The sequence below is a fragment of the Euprymna scolopes genome, chromosome 21, assembly GCF_053919585.1.
Source record: "Euprymna scolopes isolate OS-2025 chromosome 21, ASM5391958v1, whole genome shotgun sequence".
Lineage (NCBI taxonomy): Eukaryota > Metazoa > Mollusca > Cephalopoda > Sepiida > Sepiolidae > Euprymna > Euprymna scolopes.
The window spans coordinates 64,924,091-64,947,191 of NC_136502.1; the positions used below are offsets into that span (position 1 = coordinate 64,924,091).

The following is a 23,101-nucleotide window of genomic DNA, read 5'->3' on the forward strand; positions in this document are numbered from 1 at the left end:
TATATTGCTTTCGTAATTGCTTTTGCATATCTTTGTATATTGCTTTTGCATATCTTTGTATATTGCTTTTCCGTAGTCTTTGTATATTGCTTTTCCATAGTCTTTGTATATTGCTTTTCCATAGTCTTTGTATATTGCTTTTCCATAGTCTTTGTACATTGCTTTTCCATAGTCTTTGTATATTGCATTTCCATAGTCATTGTATATTGCTATTCCATAGTCTTTGTATATTGCATTTCCATAGTCTTTGAATATTATTTTTGCATAGTCTTTGGAAACTGCTTTTGCATTGTCTTTGTATATTGCTTTTGCATATCTTTGTATATTGCTTTTGCATATCTTTGTATATTGCTTTTCCATAGTCTTTGTATATTGCTTCTGCATAGTCGTTGTATATTGCTTTTGCATAGTCTTTGTATATTGCTTTTGCATAGTCTTTGTATATTGCTTTTGCATAGTCTTTGTATATTGCTTTTGCATAGTCTTTGTATATTGCTTTTGCATTGTCTTTCTATATGTCTTTTCCATAGTCTTTCTATATGTCTTTCGCATAGTCTTTCTATATGTCTTTTCCATAGTCTTTCTATATGTCTTTTGCATAGTCTTTCTATATGTCTTTTGCATAGACTTTCTATATGTCTTTTCCATAGTCTTTCTATATGTCTTTTCCATAGTCTTTCTATATGTTTTTTCCATAGTCTTATTATATGTCTTTTGCATAGTCTTTCTATATGTCTTTCGCATAGTCTTTCTATATGTCTTTTCCATAGTCTTTCTATGTCTTTCGCATAGTCTTTCTATGTCCTTTCCATAGTCTTTCTATATGTCTTTTCCATAGTCTTTCTATATGTCTTTTCCATAGTCTTTCTATATGTCTTTTGCATGGTCTTGAGAAATTGCTTTCGCATGGTCTTGGGAAATTGCTTTCGCACGGTCTTGGGAAATTGCTTTCGCAGGGTCTTGGGAAATTGCTTTCGCAGGGTCTTGGGAAATTGCTTTCGCAGGGTCTTGGGAAATTGCTTTCGCATGGTCTTGGGAAATTGCTTTCGCATGGTCTTGGGAAATTGCTTTCGCATGGTCTTGGGAAATTGCTTTCGCATGGTCTTGGGAAATTGCTTTCGCATGGTCTTGGGAAATTGCTTTCGCATGGTCTTGGGAAATTGCTTTCGCATGGTCTTGGGAAATTGCTTTCGCATGGTCTTGGGAAATTGCTTTCGCATGGTCTTGGAAAATTGCTTTCGCATGGTCTTGGGAAATTGCTTTCGCATGGTCTTGGGAAATTGCTTTCTCATAGCCTTGGGAAATTGCTTTCGCATAGTCTTGGCAAATTGCTTTCGCATAGCCTTGGCAAATTGCTTTCGCATAGCCTTGGCAAATTGCTTTCGCATAGCCTTGGCAAATTGCTTTCGCATAGTCTTGGCAAATTGCTTTCGCATAGTCTTGGCAAATTGCTTTCGCATCGCCTTGGGAAATTGCTTTCGCATCGCCTTGGGAAATTGCTTTCGCATAGCCTTGGGAAATTGCTTTCGAATAGTCTTGGGAAATTGCTTTCGCATAGTCTTGGGAAATTGCTTTCGCATAGTCTTGGGAAATTGCTTTCTCATAGTCTTGGGAAATTGCTTTCGCATAGTCTTGGGAAATTGCTTTCTCATAGTCTTGGGAAATTGCTTTCTCATAGTCTTGGGAAATTGCTTTCGCATAGTCTTGGGAAATTGCTTTCTCATAGTCTTGGGAAATTGCTTTCGCATAGTCTTGGGAAATTGCTTTCGCATAGTCTTGGGAAATTGCTTTCGCATAGCCTTGGGAAATTGCTTTCGCATAGCCTTGGGAAATTGCTTTCGCATAGCCTTGGGAAATTGCTTTCGCATAGCCTTGGGAAATTGCTTTCGCATAGCCTTGGGAAATTGCTTTCGCATAGCCTTGGGAAATTGCTTTCGCATAGCCTTGGGAAATTGCTTTCGCATAGCCTTGGGAAATTGCTTTCGCATAGCCTTGGAAAATTGCTTTCGCATAGCCTTGGGAAATTGCATTCGCATAGCCTTGGGAAATTGCTTTCGCATAGTCTTGGGAAATTGCTGTCGCATAGTCTTGGGAAATTGCTGTCGCATAGTCTTTGGAAATTGCTTTCGCATAGTCTTGGGAAATTGCTTTCGCATAGTCTTGGGAAATTGCTTTCGCATCGCCTTGGGAAATTGCTTTCGCATCGCCTTGGGAAATTGCTTTCGCATAGTCTTTGGAAATTGCTTTCGCATAGTCTTTGGAAATTGCTTTTGCATATCTTTGTGTATTGCTTGTGCATATCTTTGGAAATTGCTTTCGCAAAGTCTTCGTATAGTGCTTTCGCATAGTCTTCGTATAGTGCTTTCGCATAGTCTTCGTATAGTGCTTTCGCATAGTCTTCGTATAGTGCTTTCGCATAGTCTTTGTATAGTGCTTTCGCATAGTCTTTGTATAGTGCTTTCGCATAGTCTTTGTATATTGTTTTCGCATAGTCTTTGTATATTGCTTTTGCATAGTCTTTGTATATTACTTTTGCATAGTCTTTGTATATTGCTTTTGCATAGTCTTTGCATATTACTTTTGCTTAGTCTTTGTATATTGCTTTCGTAATTGCTTTTGCATATCTTTGTATATTGCTTTTGCATATCTTTGTATATTGCTTTTCCGTAGTCTTTGTATATTGCTTTTCCATAGTCTTTGTATATTGCTTTTCCATAGTCTTTGTATATTGCTTTTCCATAGTCTTTGTATATTGCATTTCCATAGTCATTGTATATTGCTATTCCATAGTCTTTGTATATTGCATTTCCATAGTCTTTGTATATTATTTTTGCATAGTCTTTGGAAACTGCTTTTGCATTGTCTTTGTATATTGCTTTTGCATATCTTTGTATATTGCTTTTGCATATCTTTGTATATTGCTTTTCCATAGTCTTTGTATATTGCTTCTGCATAGTCGTTGTATATTGCTTTTGCATAGTCTTTGTATATTGCTTTTGCATAGTCTTTGTATATTGCTTTTGCATAGTCTTTGTATATTGCTTTTGCATAGTCTTTGTATATTGCTTCTGCATAGTCTTTGTATATTGCTTCTGCATAGTCTTTGTATATTGCTTTTGTATAGTCTTTGTATATTGCTTTTGTATAGTCTTTGTATATTGCTTTTGTATAGTCTTTGTATATTGCTTTTGTCTAGTCTTTTTATAGTGATTTTGCATAGTCTTTGTATATTGATTTTGTATAGTCTTTGTAACAGCTTTTTCATAGTCTTTATATATTGCTTTTGTATAGTCTTTGTATATTGCTTTTGTAATTACTTTTGCATAGTCTTTGTATAAGTCTTTTGCATAGTCTTTGGAAATTGCTTTTGCATAGTCTTTGGAAATTGCTTTTGCATAGTCTTTGGAAATTGCTTTTGCATAGTCTTTGGAAATTGCTTTTGCATAGTCTTTGGAAATTGCTTTTGCATAGTCTTTGGAAATTACATTTGCATAGTCCTTGGAAATTGCTTTTCATAGTCTTTGGAAATTGCTTTTGCAATTGCCTTTGCATATCTTTGTATATTTCTTTTGTAATTGCTTTTGTATATCTTTGTATATTGCTTTTGCATAGTCTTCGTATATCGCTTTCGCATAGTCTTTGTATAGTGCTTTCGCATAGTCTTCGTATAGTGCTTTCGCATAGTCTTCGTATAGTGCTTTCGCATAGTCTTCGTATAGTGCTTTCGCATAGTCTTCTGTATAGTGCTTTCGCATAGTCTTCGTATAGTGCTTTCGCATAGTCTTCGTATAGTGCTTTCGCATAGTCTTTGTATATTGCTTTGGCATAGTCTTTGTATATTACTTTTGCATAGTCTTTGTATATTGCTTTTGCATAGTCTTTGTATATTACTTTTGCTTAGTCTTTGTATATTGCTTTCGCATAGTCTTTGTATATTGCTTTCGTAATTGCTTTTGCATATCTTTGTATATTGCTTTTGTATAGTCTTTGTATATTGCTTTTGTATAGTCTTTGTATATTGCTTTTGTATAGTCTTTGTATATTGCTTTTGTATAGTCTTTGTATATTGCTTTTGTATAGTCTTTGTATATTGCTTTTGTATAGTCTTTGTATATTGCTTTTGTATAGTCTTTGTATAGTGCTTTTGCATAGTCTTTGTATAGTGCTTTTGTATAGTCTTGGTATATTGCTTTTGCATAGTTTTTGTAATAGCTTTTTTATAGTCTTTGTATATTGCTTTTGTATAGTCTTTGTATATTACTTTTGCTTAGTCTTTGTATATTGCTTTCCTAATTTCTTTTGCATTGTCTTTGTATATTGCTTTCGTAATTGCTTTTGCATATCTTTGTATATTGCTTTTGTATAGTCTTTGTATATTGCTTTTGTATAGTCTTTGTATAGTGCTTGCGCATAGTCTTTGTATATGTCTTTTGCATAGTCTTTGTGTATTGCTTTTGGAATTGCTTTTGCATATCTTTGTATATTGCTTTCGTATAGTCTTTGTATATTGCTTTCGTAATTGCTTTTGCATATCTTTGTATATTGCTTTTGTATAGTCTGTGTATATTGCTTTTCCATAGTCTTTGTATATTGCTTTTCCATAGTCTTTGTATATTTCTTTTCCATAGTCTTTGTATATTGCTTTTCCATAGTCTTTGTATATTGCTTTTCCATAGTCTTTGTATATTGCTTTTGCATATCTTTGTATATTGCTTTTCCATAGTCTTTGTATATTGCATTTGCATAGTCTTTGTATATTGCATTTGCATATCTTTGTATATTGCTTTTGCATATCTTTGTATATTGCTTTTGCATAGTCTTTGGAAATTGCTTTTGCATAGTCTTTGGAAATTGCTTTTGCATAGTCTGTGGAAATTGCTTTTGCATAGTCTTTGGAAATTATCTTTGCATAGTCTGTGGAAATTGCCTTTTCATAGTCTTTGGAAATTGCTTTTGCAATTGCCTTTGCATATCTTTGTATATTGCTTTTGTAATTGCTTTTGCATATCTTTGTATATTGCTTTCGCATAGTCTTCGTATAGTGCTGTCGCATAGTCTTCGTATAGTGCTGTCGCATAGTCTTCGTATAGTGCTGTCGCATAGTCTTCGTATTGTGCTGTCGCATAGTCTTCGTATAGTGCTTTCGCATAGTCTTCGTATAGTGCTGTCGCATAGTCTTCGTATAGTGCTGTCGCATAGTCTTCGTATAGTGCTGTCGCATAGTCTTCGTATAGTGCTTTCGCATAGTCTTCGTATAGTGCTTTCGCATAGTTTTCGCATAGTCTTCGTATAGTGCTTTCGCATGGTCTTCGTATAGTGCTTTCGCATGGTCTTCGTATAGTGCTTTCGCATAGTCTTCGTATAGTGCTTTCGCATAGTCTTCGTATAGTGCTTTCGCATAGTCTTTGTATAGTGCTTTTCCATAGTCTTTGTATAGTGCTTTTCCATAGTCTCTGTATATTGCTTTACCATATTTTTTGTATAGTGCTTTCGCATAGTCTTTGTATAGTGCTTTCGCATATTCTTTGTATAGTGCTTTCGCATAGTCTGTGTATAGTGCTTTCGCATAGTCATTGTATAGTGCTTTCGCATAGTCATTGTATAGTGCTTTCGCATAGTCATTGTATAGTGCTTTCGCATAGTCTTTGTATAGTGCTTTCGCATAGTCTTTGTATAGTGCTTTTCCATAGTCTTTGTATAGTGCTTTTGCATAGTCTCTGTATATTGCTTTTCCATATTTTTTGTATAGTGCTTTCGCATAGTCTTTGTATAGTGCTTTCGCATATTCTTTGTATAGTGCTTTCGCATATTCTTTGTATAGTGCTTTCGCATAGTCTTTGTATAGTGCTTTCGCATAGTCTGTGTATAGTGCTTTCGCATAGTCATTGTATAGTGCTTTCGCATAGTCTTTGTATAGTGCTTTCGCATAGTCTTTGTATATTGCTGTGGCATAGTTGTCGTATATTGCTTTTGCATAGTCTTTGTATATTGCTTTTGTAATTCCTATTGCATATCTTTGTATATTCCCTTTGTATATTGCTTCTGCATAGTCTTTGTATATTGCTTTTGCATAGTCTTTGTATGTTGCTTTTGCATAGTCTTTGTATGTTGCTTTTGCATAGTCTTTGTATGTTGCTTTTGCATAGTCTTTGTATGTTGCTTTTGCATAGTCTTTGTATGTTGCTTTTGCATAGTCTCTGTATGTTGCTTTTGCATAGTCTCTGTACGTTGCTTTTGCATAGTCTCTGTATATTGCTTTTGCATAGTCTCTGTATATTGCTTTTGCATAGTCTTTGTATATTGCTTTTGCATAGTCTTTGTATATTGCTTTTGTAATTGCTTTTGCATATCTTTGTATATTGCTGTTGCCTAGTCTTTGTATAGTCTTTTGTAATATCCCTAACCCCTCATCCCTTGAATGAACTCTTCCATTAACTATAAATGCTGAGTAATTTACGCTATTTGTGACTTGCTTTCTTTTGTGAATAAAACCTTTACAAAGGTATTCGGCTCTTCGTTTTTCACTACAATTTTATTCACAAAAGAAATTGACCGAGTACTTCATCCCGAATGATTCGATACCGAGTCTACAGCCTTCAATGTAGAAAAAAAGTACAAGCACTGTAAACTCACGTTTATGAATTACTTACATACGGTTAACGGCAATGAAGAACTTGGAAACACCCAAACTGTCTTCTATGCTTTGATAAATAGCATATCGGCTGATGTATATGAAATAATCAGTGACACAAGCGACTATGCATCTGCCATGAGAGCTCTGGACGCGGCATACATCAGGCCTTCTAATATCGTTTACAACCGACACCCACTTATTACCATGAAACAACAACCAGCGCAAACAGTGGATTCTTTCAGGCTACAGTTGGAAAACCTCGCTAAGACATGCAACTTCCAAGCCGTGAGTGCTGAAACAAATAAAAGCCAGTATATGCGTGAGGCTTTTATTAGCGGTATCTCCTCCTCCTCAATTCGGCAACGACTTCTCGAGAAATCCTCGCTAACTTTTTCGGGAAGCATACGAGATGACAAGATCTCTGGAACAAGCAGAAAAACACTCTGCGTGTTACAACCAGGAGAGTGTGATTTCTGCGCCAATAATCGCTTCAGGAGAAAATACAAGTCTGGCTGCAACACAAAAAAAAACGAGGCCGAAGGAAATTTGTTTTTTCTGCGGGAATTCTCGTCATCCGTGTCGCCTTTGTCCAGCACGGGACTCGAACTGCAATCAGTGTTCGAAAAAAGGACACTGGGCCAAAGTCTGCAAATCTTCCGTGTCAGCGGTGTTAAATGAAGACACTGATTTCCCGAGTCTCGCATGTCTAGGGAAGGAAAAAAGACATTACTTTTACTAAGTGTAAAATAAATAGATTCACTGTCAATGCCATGATAGATTCTGGTAGTGTGGGGACTTTCATTAACGACAATATTGCAAAAAAAATGAACCTCGAAATTATTACCAAACACAAAGAAATATCATTAGCCGACCCTAAAATGTGTGGGAAAATTGTGGGAGAAACTAAAGTCGATATCTCTCTAAATAATAATGTACACTCTAACATAATAGTGGAGGTCATTAAAAATTTATTTGTCGACTTAATCATAGGAAAAGATATTCTCGGCAGATACAAGATGGTAACTTTCAAATTCGATGGACCGGAGGAAGAACTTATTATCGGAGCAGTCATCAAGAATACCTTTTTTCCATCCATGAACGTTTCTCCTCCCCCATTATTTTCTCATCTCTCTACGAAAACAACACCAATCAGCACCAAGTCACGTCGCCACACAATTGCTGATAGCAAATTTATAAGAGCAGAGACTGCAAAATTGTTGGAGGAAAATGTTATAGAACCCTCAATTTCACCTTGGCGAGTGCAAGTTCTAGTAACATCGAATGAAAACCGAAAAAAGAGAATGGTGATTGATTATAGCAACACAATCAACAGATTTACTGAATTAGATGCTTATCCGATACCAAGTATATCAAAGATTGTCGAGGAAATAGCCAGGTATAATGTTTTCACTACGCTTGATCTTAAATCAGCATACCATCAAATCCTCATCAGTAAGGAGGATCGTAAATTTACAGCATTCGAGGCGAATGGTAAATTATACCAGTTTACTCGCCTGCCGTTCGGGGTTACTAATGGAGTAAGCGCCTTCCAAAGGACCATTGACGGCATTGTCAGCAAAGAGCAATTAGTAGATACTTTTGTCTATGTGGATAATGTTACTATCTGTGGAAAAACCTAAAAAGAGCATGACTATAATCTTCAAAGATTTTATGAGGTTGCTAAACAGTACAACATCACGCTTAATAAAAAAAAAAGCATCGTTTCAGTCTCAACGATAACATTACTTGGGTACACTATCAAAAACAACCAGATATCACCCGACTAAGAACGTCTTAAACCTCTACTTGAGATGCCACCTCCTCTAAATCTAAAATCACAAAGAGGGATTATTGGGATGTTCTCCTACTACAGCAAATTTATCCAGAATTTTTCAGAGAAAATATTAGCACTAAACCGCAATAGAGAATTCCCGTTATCTTCTGTGGCGTTGGACTCTTTTATAAGACTGAAAAACGACTTGAAAGATGCTATGCTGGTAACGGTTGATCCAGAAAAAGAATTTATAGTAGAAACAGATGCTAGTAACAACTGTATTGCAGCTACCCTTAATCAAGAGAATCGTCCGGTTGCATTCTATTCCAGAACACTAAGCCCTAGTGAAACGAAACGTCACGCGGTAGAAAAAGAAGCAGCTGCTATTGTTGAAGCACTACGTAAGTGGCAACATTTTCTCCTTAGTAAACACTTTACTGTAATTACGGACCAAAAAAGTATTAGCTTCATGTTTGATAATACCAGGAAATCAAAATTAAAAAATGACAAAATATGCCGTTGGCGCATTGAACTGTCACAATTTAAGTTTAGCATCGTCTACCGCCTTGGTAGAGAAAATATTATCGCTGATACGTTTTCCCGAATATCTGCTCTCACTTATTCCTTACAAGATCTTCGGGACCTACACTGTAAATTATGCCATCCAGGCATTACCTGACTCTTCCATTTTTGCAAAGAAAGAAACTTTCCTTTCTCCCTCGATCAAATAAAAGGAGTAACTAATTCGTGCTCGTCTTGCCAGTATTTAAAACCCAAATTCTTCACCGGTAACAAGGGAACTCTCATAAAAGCAATAGTACCATTTCAGCGATTAAACATGGATTTCAAGGGACCACTGCCTACGTCCACACATGGTAACAAATACCTACTTAGGATAATTGACAAATACTCGCGTTTTCCTTTTGCATTTCCGTGTAAAGATATGACAAGCTCAACGATCACACAATGCCTGAATCAACTATTTGCGATATTTGGTATGTCCGATATGATTCACACAGATAGAGCGACTGATTTTCTGTCGGAAGAAACGACCAATTACTTACATGGGAAAGGCATTGCGACTTCGAAAACGAGTAGATATCACCCGAAAGGCAATGGTCAAATTGAGAAACTAAACGGCACAGTATGGAAGGCCATACAAGTAACCTTATATTCTCGTAAAATGAGACTATCCTGCTGGGAAAATATTCTACCTGATGCTCTACATTCTATTTGATCATTGCTCTGCACAGCTACGAATGCGATCCCTCATGATAGACTATTTAAGTACAGCCGTAAATCCACTTCTGGTACTTCTATTCCCTGTGGGCAAAACCAGGCCAAGTATACGTCAGAGATCATATTAGGTCAAGTAAAATTGAACCCCTGGTTACACCTACGACGTTACTGGAGATCAACCCTCATTATGCCCAAGTACGACTACCTTCAGGCATCGAAACTACTGTCAACGTCAGAGATTTGGCTCCCAACACAATTAATGGAGACAACACGTTAGAGAATGGTTGCATGCAACCTGTGAGTAAGTCAGGGAGTGAAAACGAATGTATACAATATCCTGAACATATAGAAGAAAACACCCGTGGGGAACCAGTTGAGAGCGAAATGCCAACCGAGCCGCTGCCTAGATCTGGCAGAATACTGAAATACAAGTAAGTAAGGCACGAAAAAAAAAGTTTAAATTATAGGCAAAAAAAAAAAAAAAAAAAAAAAAAAAAAAGTAAGGGAAAAAAAAAATAATGAAAAAATAAAAAATAAAAAAATAATAACGAAAAAAAAAAACGAAAGGGAAAGTGTAATATCCCTAACCCCTCATCCCTTGAATGAACTCTTCCGTTAACTATAAATGCTGCGTAATTAACGCTATTTATGACTTGCTTTCTTTTGTGAATAAAACCTTCACAAAGGTATTCGGCTCTTCGTTTTTCACTACATCTTTGTATATTGCTTTTGTACATTATTAGTATATTGCTTTTTTAATTGCTTTTGCATAGTCTTTTTATATTGCTTTTGTACATTATTAGTATATTGTTTGTGTATTGCTTTTGCATAGTCTTTGTATATTGCTTTTGTAATTGCTTTTGCATAGTCTTTGTATATTGCTTTTGTAATTGCTTTTGCATATCTTTGTATATTGCTTTTGCATCGTCTTTGTATATTGCTTTTGCATCGTCTTTGTATATTGCTTTTGTACATTATTAGTATATTGCTTTTGTACATTATTAGTATATTGCTTTTGCATATCTGTGTATATTGCTTTTGTATAGTTTTTGTATATTCTTTCTGCATAGACTTTGTACATTGCTTTTGTACATTATTAGTATATTGCTATTGCATCGTCTGTGTATATTGCTTTTGCATCGTCTGTGTATATTGCTTTTGCATCGTCTGTGTATATTGCTTTTGCATCGTCTGTGTATATTGCTTTTGCATAATCTTTGTATATTGCTTTTGCATAATCTTTGTATATTGCTTTTGCATAGTCTTTCTATACTGCTTTTGTATATTGACTTTGAATATTGCTTTCGCATCGTCTTTGTATAGTGCTTTCGCATAGTCTTTGTATAGTGCTTTCGCATAGTCTTTGTATAGTGCTTTCGCATAGTCTTTGTATAGTGCTTTCGCATAGTCTTTGTATAGTGCTTTTGTATATGTACTTTGCATATTGCTTTCGCATAGTCTTTGTATATTGCTTTCGCATAGTCTTTGTATATTGCTTTCGCATAGTCTTTGTGTATAGTTTTTGTATATTCCTTTTGCATAGACTTTGTACATTGCTTTTGTACATTATTAGTATATTGCTATTGCATCGTCTGTGTATATTGCTTCCGCATCGTCTGTGTATATTGCTTTTGCATAATCTTTGTATATTGCTTTTGCATAGTCTTTCTATACTGCTTTTGTATATTGACTTTGCATATTGCTTTCGCATAGTCTTTGTTTATTGCTTTCGCATAGTCTTTGTATATTGCTTTCGCATAGTCTTTGTATATTGCTTTCGCATAGTCTTTGTATATTGCTTTCGCATAGTCTTTGTATATTGCTTTCGCATAGTCTTTGTATATTGCTTTCGCATAGTCTTTGTATATTGCTTTCGCATAGTCTTTGTATATTGCTTTCGCATAGTCTTTGTATATTGCTTTCGCATAGTCTTTGCATATTGCTTTCGCATAGTCTTTGCATATTGCTTTCGCATAGTCTTTGCATATTGCTTTCGCATAGTCTTTGCATATTGCTTTCGCATAGTCTTTGCATATTGCTTTCGCATAGTCTTTGCATATTGCTTTCGCATAGTCTTTGCATATTGCTTTCGCATAGTCTTTGTATATTGCTTTCGCATAGTCTTTGCATATTGCTTTCGCATAGTCTTTGCATATTGCTTTCGCATAGTCTTTGCATATTGCTTTCGCATAGTCTTTGCATATTGCTTTCGCATAGTCTTTGCATATTGCTTTCGCATAGTCTTTGCATATTGCTTTCGCATAGTCTTTGTATATTGCTTTCGCATAGTCTTTGTATATTGCTTTCGCATAGTCTTTGTATATTGCTTTCGCATAGTCTTTGTATATTGCTTTCGCATAGTCTTTGTATATTGCTTTCGCATAGTCTTTGTATATTGCTTTCGCATAGTCTTTGCATATTGCTTTCGCATAGTCTTTGCATATTGCTTTCGCATAGTCTTTGCATATTGCTTTCGCATAGTCTTTGCATATTGCTTTCGCATAGTCTTTGCATATTGCTTTCGCATAGTCTTTGCATATTGCTTTCGCATAGTCTTTGCATATTGCTTTCGCATAGTCTTTGTATATTGCTTTCGCATAGTCTTTGTATATTGCTTTCGCATAGTCTTTGTGTATAGTTTTTGTATATTCCTTTTGCATAGACTTTGTACATTGCTTTTGTACATTATTAGTATATTGCTATTGCATCGTCTGTGTATATTGCTTCCGCATCGTCTGTGTATATTGCTTTTGCATAATCTTTGTATATTGCTTTTGCATAGTCTTTCTATACTGCTTTTGTATATTGACTTTGCATATTGCTTTCGCATAGTCTTTGTTTATTGCTTTCGCATAGTCTTTGTATATTGCTTTCGCATAGTCTTTGTATATTGCTTTCGCATAGTCTTTGTATATTGCTTTCGCATAGTCTTTGTATATTGCTTTCGCATAGTCTTTGTATATTGCTTTCGCATAGTCTTTGTATATTGCTTTCGCATAGTCTTTGCATATTGCTTTCGCATAGTCTTTGCATATTGCTTTCGCATAGTCTTTGCATATTGCTTTCGCATAGTCTTTGCATATTGCTTTCGCATAGTCTTTGCATATTGCTTTCGCATAGTCTTTGCATATTGCTTTCGCATAGTCTTTGCATATTGCTTTCGCATAGTCTTTGTATATTGCTTTCGCATAGTCTTTGCATATTGCTTTCGCATAGTCTTTGCATATTGCTTTCGCATAGTCTTTGCATATTGCTTTCGCATAGTCTTTGCATATTGCTTTCGCATAGTCTTTGCATATTGCTTTCGCATAGTCTTTGCATATTGCTTTCGCATAGTCTTTGCATATTGCTTTCGCATAGTCTTTGTACATTGCTTTTGTACATTATTAGTATATTGCTATTGCATCGTCTGTGTATATTGCTTCCGCATCGTCTGTGTATATTGCTTTTGCATAATCTTTGTATATTGCTTTTGCATAGTCTTTCTATACTGCTTTTGTATATTGACTTTGAATAGTGCTTTCGCATAGTCTCTGCACAGTGCTTCCGCATAGTCTCTGCACAGTGCTTCCGCATAGTCTCTGCACAGTGCTTCCGCATAGTCTCTGCACATTGCTTCCGCATAGTCTCTGCACATTGCTTCCGCATAGTCTCTGCACATTGCTTCCGCATAGTCTCTGCACATTGCTTCCGCATAGTCTCTGCACATTGCTTCCGCATAGTCTCTGCACATTGCTTCCGCATAGTCTCTGCACATTGCTTCCGCATAGTCTCTGCACATTGCTTCCGCATAGTCTCTGCACATTGCTTCCGCATAGTCTCTGCACATTGCTTCCGCATAGTCTCTGCACATTGCTTCCGCATAGTCTCTGCACATTGCTTCCGCATAGTCTCTGCACATTGCTTCCGCATAGTCTCTGCACATTGCTTCCGCATAGTCTCTGCACATTGCTTCCGCATAGTCTCTGCACATTGCTTCCGCATAGTCTCTGCACATTGCTTCCGCATAGTCTCTGCACATTGCTTCCGCATAGTCTCTGCACATTGCTTCCGCATAGTCTCTGCACATTGCTTCCGCATAGTCTCTGCACATTGCTTCCGCATAGTCTCTGCACATTGCTTCCGCATAGTCTCTGCACATTGCTTCCGCATAGTCTCTGCACATTGCTTCCGCATAGTCTCTGCACATTGCTTCCGCATAGTCTCTGCACATTGCTTCCGCATAGTCTCTGCACATTGCTTCCGCATAGTCTCTGCACATTGCTTCCGCATAGTCTCTGCACATTGCTTCCGCATAGTCTCTGCACATTGCTTCCGCATAGTCTCTGCACATTGCTTCCGCATAGTCTCTGCACATTGCTTCCGCATAGTCTCTGCACATTGCTTCCGCATAGTCTCTGCACATTGCTTCCGCATAGTCTCTGCACATTGCTTCCGCATAGTCTCTGCACATTGCTTCCGCATAGTCTCTGCACATTGCTTCCGCATAGTCTCTGCACATTGCTTCCGCATAGTCTCTGCACATTGCTTCCGCATAGTCTCTGCACATTGCTTCCGCATAGTCTCTGCACATTGCTTTCGCATAGTCTTTGCACATTGCTTTCGCATAGTCTTTGCACATTGCTTTCGCATAGTCTTTGCACATTGCTTTCGCATAGTCTTTGCACATTGCTTTCGCATAGTCTTTGCATATTGCTTTCGCATAGTCTTTGCATATTGCTTTCGCATAGTCTTTGCATATTGCTTTCGCATAGTCTTTGCATATTGCTTTCGCATAGTCTTTGCATATTGCTTTCGCATAGTCTTTGCATATTGCTTTCGCATAGTCTTTGCATATTGCTTTCGCATAGCCTTTTTATATTACTTTCGCATAACCTTTTTATATTGCTTTCGCATAGCCTTTTTATATTGCTTCTGAATAGCCTGTTTATATTGCTTTCGCATAGTTTTTGTATATTGCTTTTGTATAGTCTTTGTATATTGCTTTTGCATAGTCTTTGTATATTACTTTTATACATTATTAGTGTATTGCTTTTGTAATTGCTTTTGCATAGTCTTTGTATATTGCTTTTACACATTGCTTTGGCATATTCTTTGTATATTTCGTTTGTATATTGCTTTCGCATATAGCTTTTACATATTCTTTGTATAATGTGTTTTTATATTGCTTTTACATATTTTTTGTATATTGCTGTTTCATATTCTTTGCATATTCCTGGTATAACGATTTTGTATATTCTTTGTATATTGATTTTTTGTTAAGTTATGATCAGGATGTGGTTCTGGGGTTCGGTGAGGAGTGAGTTACTCGCTCGACAATAGCACGTTTCTGCCCTCTTCTTTTCCAATCGACCACACCTGGCCTCTCACCACCAATGTCATATTTTACGATATTAATGTCAGTAACACGTAATACTTTTCAAGAGATGTTCACGACTCTTTTCTTTCTGCGTGGCATGCAGGGAATTTCCCGGCTTTTACATTCTCCTATAAAAAAAAAAAAAAAACAGGCAAGAAAAAAAAAAAATAGCTTCTCCCATCATGTCCTGCCTTCACAAGATGCCCTTGATTTACTTGATTTTTGTTTCTTAATTATCTTTTTTTGCATTCTCTTTGGAATTTCTCCCAGTCTGCTCTTTTTAGTTTCTAGTGTATGGGAGTTTTCTCATTCAGGGTGGATGTTTCCAGCACGATTGGGAAGTGATCACTTCCATATGTATCATCATATATTTTCCATGTAAAGTTCATAAAAGTTTTTGAATCACATAAGCTTAGATCTATCGATGATCCTGATCCAGTGGTGGGGTTTAGATAGGTTGATGTTTTGTTCTTTAATAAGTATAAAATAGTGTTGTTTATGAGTGTTTCCAATGTTTTGCCTTTGGGGTCTAGCCTTTTGTTACCCCCATATTGGGTTGTGGCTGTTGAAGTCTCCCATAAAAGGAAGGGTTTGGGGAGTTCTATAAGGTCATTTATTTCTTTTGTATTTATAGTTTCGTTCAGGGGTATTTATATGCAACAGATAGCGATGGTTTTATGTAATGTAATTTGAATTGCTATTGCTTGTAGCTTTGTTTTTATATTTATTTTTCTATGCGATATGTTTTTCCTGATGAATATTGTTGTACCTCCATTAGCTCTGTCTCCTGTGCTGTTGATAAAATTGTATGCTTCATAGTGTTTCATTTCCAGTTTTTTTTTTTTTGTAGGAAGGTTTCTTAAAGATAGATGGCAGCAGAGTTTAACTGTGATATGAGTACCAGTAGATCGTAATTCGCTTTTATACCCCTACAGTTCCATTGTATGATTCTGTGTGTTGTGTTTTGTATTTTGGCTGGTGGCTTGGCTTTCGACTGTCTATTATTGTTATTATTCATCTGTATGTTTTGTTGCTTCTATCAACTTTCTTGCTTCTGGCAAGGTTTTGTAGATACTTGCAAAAATTCATCCACTTCCGTTTTTTGTATTATTTTTTGGTTTGATACCTCGTTTCTGTTTTGGATCTAGATTGGGAATGTTGCCATGGTTTTTCGGTCTACAGGCTTTTTGGGTTTTTTTTTGGGGGGGGGGGCTTTTTGATTTTTTTTTTTTTTTTTTGTCTTGACTGCCTTTCTTGGCTCTTAATTTCGATTAGTTTGAATTTGTTTTTGTCCTCAACCAGCACCATTTCTGTTTTTTGTTGATTATGTTGATTTTCTTTAGGAGGTTTTGTTTTGGCAGGTGAAAAATCCTTGGGTTTAGTATAAGTTTGGCATTTTAGCCTCATCTCTCTGGGACTGGGGATCCTCCTTCAGGTCCCATTTAGTTAATTTAGTTAAGTTTTCCTTTAAGTAACTTTAATTTTTCATCAATTAAGTCAGGTTGTTTTGTACCGTCTCTTGTTTTGAGATTGGGCTATTTATAGTTTTTGCTATACTTGCATATGTTGGGGAGTCTGGTGTGCCCTCAACTAGTCTTCTTGCCTCCAGATATGGTAGATTGTTTTGTACCGTCTCTTGTTTTGAGATTGGGCTATTTATAGTTTTTGCTATACTTGCATATGTTGGGAAGTCTGGTGTGCCCTCAACTAGTCTTCTTGCCTCCAGATATGGTAGATTTCTGGTGTGTTTGATTTTAGTTATTTGTTTTTTCTTCTTCCAAACTTTGCATTCCTTTGAATCAGTTGCCTCGTTTTGTTTGCAGTTTGCACATTTTGAAGGCATTTCGCAGTTGATGTGTTCCCCAATTCCACCACAGGTTATGCATGCTGGTGGTCTGGTGCATCTATCTTTGTGGTGGCTGAATTTATGGCAGTTGTAATGGGTTTGGAATATAGATTTCTACTTTTTCTATTATATAGCCAATTTTTATTTCTGTGGGAGGTTTGGAGGTATTGAAGTTTAAGATGTAGCTGTTCGTTGGGATCATTTGGTTATTTTTTTATGTTTATTCTTCTGATTTCTGTGACTCCTTGCTCCTTTAAGTTGGCGAGCAAAGTGCAAGTTCTGGGCTTTTTATCACACCCTTTGAAGAGTCCAAGGTGATGTGGGGGTAGGCTTTTATTTTGAAGTTGTGGATGTGATTTTGATTTAAGAGTGTATTTGCTGAGAGTTTATTTGGTACTTCTATAAGGAGGGTGTTGTTTCTTAGTTTTTTCATTTGTGTAGTTTTGGTTATAGATATGATTTCTTTTTCAATAAGGAATGGAGACAATTTGGTGATTGGAGTACTGCTCTCCATAGATTCCAAAACAATGAAACTTGGGAATATTCTATGATTATCTAATTCTATATCCGAGTCTGATTCATCTTCACTTTCTGGATGGGGTCTTGATTTTTTGGAAGCCATAAGTTATATTTTTTTCCTTCATCATCCTTGCTCTCATCCTCCTCGGAGCCCTAAATTGGGAGAGGGTTGGTGGGAAACATCTCAGGGATACAAGGATGATATACTCAAACAGTGAGTGTATCTGCTTATGGTTTCTTTATTTACTTGAACCCAGCAAGTTATAATAAAGGTTTTGTTGTCGCATCAGGTTTCACTATTTGATTGGCCCTTTGCCATCGCCTTCTAGTATCAGTATGTTTTTTTGTTCGCCTTTTTTTTTATAAAGGTGTTTGTGTGTGATGTATTTGTATTTCTTTTTGTTACGGTTTACTGTTATTAGGGCTTGGCATGATTAGCTGTTTGATCGAGTCAGGCTTTCCCGACTGCCCGTCTAACTGAAGTAAGGGCCACAGTGAAGTGTTGTAGACTCAAGGCCACTTGGATCTGGGTCATGAGGTACTCAGCCACCAGGATCCTGTTCTAGAGCATTACGGGTCACCACCTGCTGCCAACAGGTGGCCCCATTGAGGGACTTTTACTTTCTGCAGGGGGCAGTCGGTGTATTCTAATGCCCCACCGACGGGGTTCGGAAGTAGGGAAGGAAAAAGAAAAAGGGGAGGGGAAGGGGACTGTTGTTTTTTGTTTTTGCAGAACATAATTAAGTTTTACAAAAGAGAATAGAAAACAAAAAAAAACAGAAAAATGACATAAGTGCATTTCGTCTCAGGAAGCCAATAAACAGCCTGATCCAGTAGCACCAGGAGGAGTGCTGAGTAGGACAGTTTCATGGATTTATGGGTAGATTTGCTTTTTTTGGAGATCGAAAAGTTTTGATTGTATTTTCTTTTTGGTTGAAAAGGTGTTTATGATTCGGATTTAAAGTGCTATTTTGTGCTGGGTTTGTGAGGTTGGCTGTTAATTTGGTGTAATACTTTAGACCAAGGTTTTGGTTTCTAAGTATTGGAGGGGTTTTATGCGCTTCTACATATAGGCTTTCTATAGGGTAGGGTTGAAAACCCTTCCAGTGCGTCTTAGTTCAAAGTGGCATATTGTGTTGAGGGTTTTTAAATATGACTTTTTGGTGCCATAGTCTATTTTAGATCTGATTAGTGTTCTATACAGTTTGAGTAGTGTGTTCTTGTCAGCTCCCCAATCTGTATGGACAATGACTCATAGGAGTTGTAGTGTTTTATTGCATTTGGTTTTAATGTAATTGATGTGTGGAATGAAGCTTAATTTTTTGTCAAAGATGATTCCTAAGTGCATGTGTTCGTTTATGAATAGAATTTTTTCACCTTCAATCTGGGTCAGGGTGGAGTTTGTGTTGGTTACAGAAATGGATAAGTTTTATTTTAGTTTTGGAAAATTTGGAACCACTTTTTGTTGCCCATTTATTAATTTCATTTATGTTGAGTTGTAATTTTCTTTTCAATGGTGTCATTGTATTTTGATCTGTAGTGGAGCTATATATATCAGGAAAGTTTTTTTATAATATTGTTAATTTTGATGTTGAATGAGGTTGTTGACAATATGCTGCCTTGAGACACTCCTTAATTTTGCAGGTCTGATAGAGTAAGCAAACTTGGAAGGCTCTGTCTGTTAGGAAGTTTTTTATGAATTCAGGTAGTCTGCCCCTTAGTCCAATGTTGTGGCGATGCTTTTATGATGCCACGTTTCCAAGTGGATTCGTATGCTTTCTCAATATTGAAAAAACAAAAACAAAAAAAACAAAAAAAAAACAGATGTTACATGTTCCTTATTAATGAAAGCTTCTGTGACATAATTTTCGAGGCTAGTGATGTGATCTATACATCTTCGATTTTTTTTGGTATCCACATTGAGTTTTTGAAATTATTTTGTTGCTATCTAAATACCATATGAAACAGTAGTTAATTATTCTTTCAAATGTTTTGCGTAAGCAGCTTGTGAGTGCTATTGATCTGTAGTTTTCTGGGTTTGATGTATCTTTTTCCAATTTGGGTCTGATGTATTACTGTTGCTAGTCTCCATGAACTTCCATATCTTATAAATTTTAAGGTGTTTTAATGATTCTGGCGGGATTTGTTTAAGGAAGCTGTAGTGCACTTCACCTGATCTTAAAGCCAAGTTGTGGGATTTTTCTAGTTCAATGAGTGAGAAACTTTCATTGTAAGGCTCTTGGTTTTTGGAGTTTATTTTGTATTTTTCTCCATGTTTCTTACGTATTTGAAATTGTTTATTGTAGTGTTTTGATGATGAATTTTCGGCAAAGGTTTTTAACTAGTGTGTTAGCAATATCTTTTTTTCTTTTTTATTTTCTGTTTTTTTTTGAGAGTAGATGTTTGATTGGATTAGGATTATATTTTCTGGATATTTTCCTAATCATTTTCCAAATGGTCTTGGGTTTAGTGACGGTGTTGATTTTGTTAAATTGTTGCATATTCCTTTGGATTCTTTGTTTTTTGAGTTTTAGCTCTTTGGTGTTTGTATTCTATTAAGTTGTTGATCGTTTTGTAAATTGTCTTAAAGCTGTCTTTCTCTGTCTGATAACATTCTGGATTGAACTGTGGTTTGTTTTATTTTCCAGAAGGAGAATTTTTAGGTCTAAATTTTTCCACTATTTTTATGAGTACTTCAGTGAATTCTTCCATTGTTTGGATTTGGTGTTCTGTTGAAGTTCTTTAAATTTGGTCCAGTTGGGTTTTTTTGTGTTCTATCTGGGTATGTGGTTTTGGATGGAGCTATTCTAATTGATTAAAATAGGGTAGTGATCACTTCCACATCGTTCTTCATAGGTGCTCCATGTGTAATTCAAGAAGCTTGATGGATCGCACATGGCAAGATCTGTCGCTTCACGAGGGAAGAGAGAGCACAAAAAAAAAAAAATGTGTGTGTATATACATACATATTTATTTATATCACGTGACTGCATGGTCCTGACGAAATTCATCCATGCAATCCGGAGCAATACCACCAAATCGACATGCTACGCCACTGAACAATATCATTGAATCAACACGCCACATTCCCGAGCAACACCGTTGACTGACAACACCGAACAATATTGTTGAATCGACATGCCACGATACAAAATGCAGTAACGTGAGATAAGTTATCAGAGCAATATTTTTCAACTGTCCCAACTCATCTGCCTATTTTTTTGTCAAGTGAAACTCAATCGTCGCTTTGGGGTAAGATGGATGCAGCTCATTAGCAGACTTTTGATTTGCAATCTAAAAGTCACGGGTTCGCTTTTCGGCACAGGTAGGCCTGACTCATACACTGGCACACAATTCTTGTGCGTTTCTGAGTATGCTTGTCACAAGATCAATGGCACTAGTTGATCCATTTGTTGGATTTAAGTATGTGGAATTTTATGTCATTTTTGTTAATTAGTTGTTCACTTTTATTTCATTTTGAGTTTGTGACTTTACATCCCCATAGTGTACTGTGGCAGTTAAAGTCTCCTAGGAAGATGAATAGTGAAGGTAGTTTTATTAAATTTTGGAATTCATTTTCATTTATTGGTTCATTGAGGGAAAGTATATTGAGTAGATTGGGATTGTTTTGTATAATGTGACAAACAGTCGTAATGGCTTGGTGATTTGTTTTGACAGAGAAATTACTTCGAGGTATATCATTCCTTATAAGAATCGAGATGCCTCCATTAGCATGAAGGCCTGTGTTATGGAAATAATTGTATTACTCATAATTTGGTGTTTTCAAATTGCTATCGTTTTGCAGAAAGGTTTCTTGTAAGCAGGCAATGGCTGGCTTGAAGAGTGAAATATGCATAAGAAGTTTGTTATAATTAGATCTTATTCTACGACATTTCCATTGGATGATTGTTTTTTTTTTATGTCCGAGTTTGTATCTTTAGTGAAGTGTTCTACTGAGTTTTTTCTTTTTTTCTTTTTGGATCTGATGTCGATCTGGGTTTTGCTTGGGATGTTGTTTTGGCTTCTTGTTCACTTTTTCCATCTTGATTACTTGTGTTTGTTTTCTTTTTTATCTATGGTGTTTTTGGTTTCCATTCTTTCTATTATTTAGAATCTGTGTTGAGTGTCAATTGTTTGATTTTCTTTTCTATCAACTCAATAACTATGGATTCTTGGGAAGTTTCCTACGCATATAGATGGTACGGTTTTCCTAGTTTTTTCATCATCTGAGCTAGAGAGGTCAGAGTAATTAGAATGGTTTCTTTTAAGGGTTTGGAGGAGGAAGTATTTGTTTTTTTCAGCCAAGTATTTTGAGGTTTATTTTTCATCAACCACGCTCCCTACCCACCTCAGAGTTGAAAATTGGGACATAGTAAGGGAGAAACCCATTCACTTTGACCATGTTGGAGTTACGTAGAGGATATACTTTTTTGGTAAAGAGTTCTCAAGCACTTTCTATTTCATGTTCATTATTTCCTCAAAAATACATATGTTTAGATGGAGTGTTGGGTTTCCAATTGATTGACTGTTGCCACCGGCTTCTAGCATTGACATGGTTTGCTTATTTTTGTTAGCGAGGCAAAATGATGACGAAGTACCTTGGAGTTTTATTCTTTGTTATAGTAGATGCCATTTTGAGTGTAAGTGTACGGCTTAGTGTGACTGGCCAATTAATCGGATTGGGCCTCTCAGAACATTATTTTAGCGTTGCAAGAGAAAGGGTTTATAATATTTTTGGTTGGTATGTTTCAAGTTAGGAAAACTGGGGGGGTGGAAATAAAGAGAGAAGGGAGAGGAACTATTGCTTTTGTTTGGGACTTTGCAGAACATGATTTAGTTGTGCAAAAAGTTTAAGAAAAAAAAAGGTGTTACTGTAGATGCATTTGAGTCAGAGAGCCATCTTCAGACAGTCTGACCTGGTTGCACCAGATTAGGCAAAGAATCTTTTCTCTGATAGATTTATACAAGTATTTGTTGATGGGCAAATGTTTGAAGCTCAAAGTATTAGTGCTAGCATGCCTCAGGGATCCATGCTGAGTCCAACTCTCTTCCTTATCTTCAATGATCTTCCAAATCACATTCTAAGTTCATTTGTCGACATATGTAGATGATACTATGATCTATGGCAACACTTCAAAGGCCAGCAACATCCAAGATGTCTCAGTCTGTCTCTCCTCAGACCATGAGCATGTGATGCAATGGGGGTAAAAACTAGTTAATTTTAATGTATCTAAAAACAAGCTTTTATCTTTTCACCATGAACACTGATCGCTGATGACCTGAATTTCATATGAATGGCTCTCGTCTAAAAGACACTCTTTGTTTTGACAAACTTTTGGGTCTGATCTTCACTCCTAATCTAAAATGGAAGATTTACATCAAATCTGTTGCCAAGGTCACCGGAAAATGGTCGTGTTATTTTACTGCTCCAGAAGGTATTCAACTCCCGATGCAATTCTCTACCTGTATAAGAGATTGATATGTCCTAAAATGGAGTATGGTTGTCAAATCTGGGTGAGGGCTGCTCAGAGTACCTTATCCTACCTCGAATTTTTTAACAACCGGCTTTCTAACCTAGTAGGTGATGCCCTTTTTTTCTTTCCCACAAAAGAGACATTGTGAACCTGTCTCTGCTCTATCGTTATTTTCATGGCAAGTGCTCATCTGAGCTTTAATCTATGGTCCACTCTTACCAAACTTTCACACAAAACACTCGTCTAACTACAACAA

The 23,101-nt window shown here is 36.4% G+C and overlaps 1 protein-coding gene across 1 annotated transcript in view; it reads right to left on the reverse strand.

The window, feature by feature from the left end:
• The window catches only part of LOC145242422 (rab5 GDP/GTP exchange factor-like), a 208,532-nt gene that overhangs the window by 184,226 nt on the left and 1,205 nt on the right, over positions 1–23,101 (reverse strand). The gene's annotated exons all lie outside the window — the stretch shown is intronic.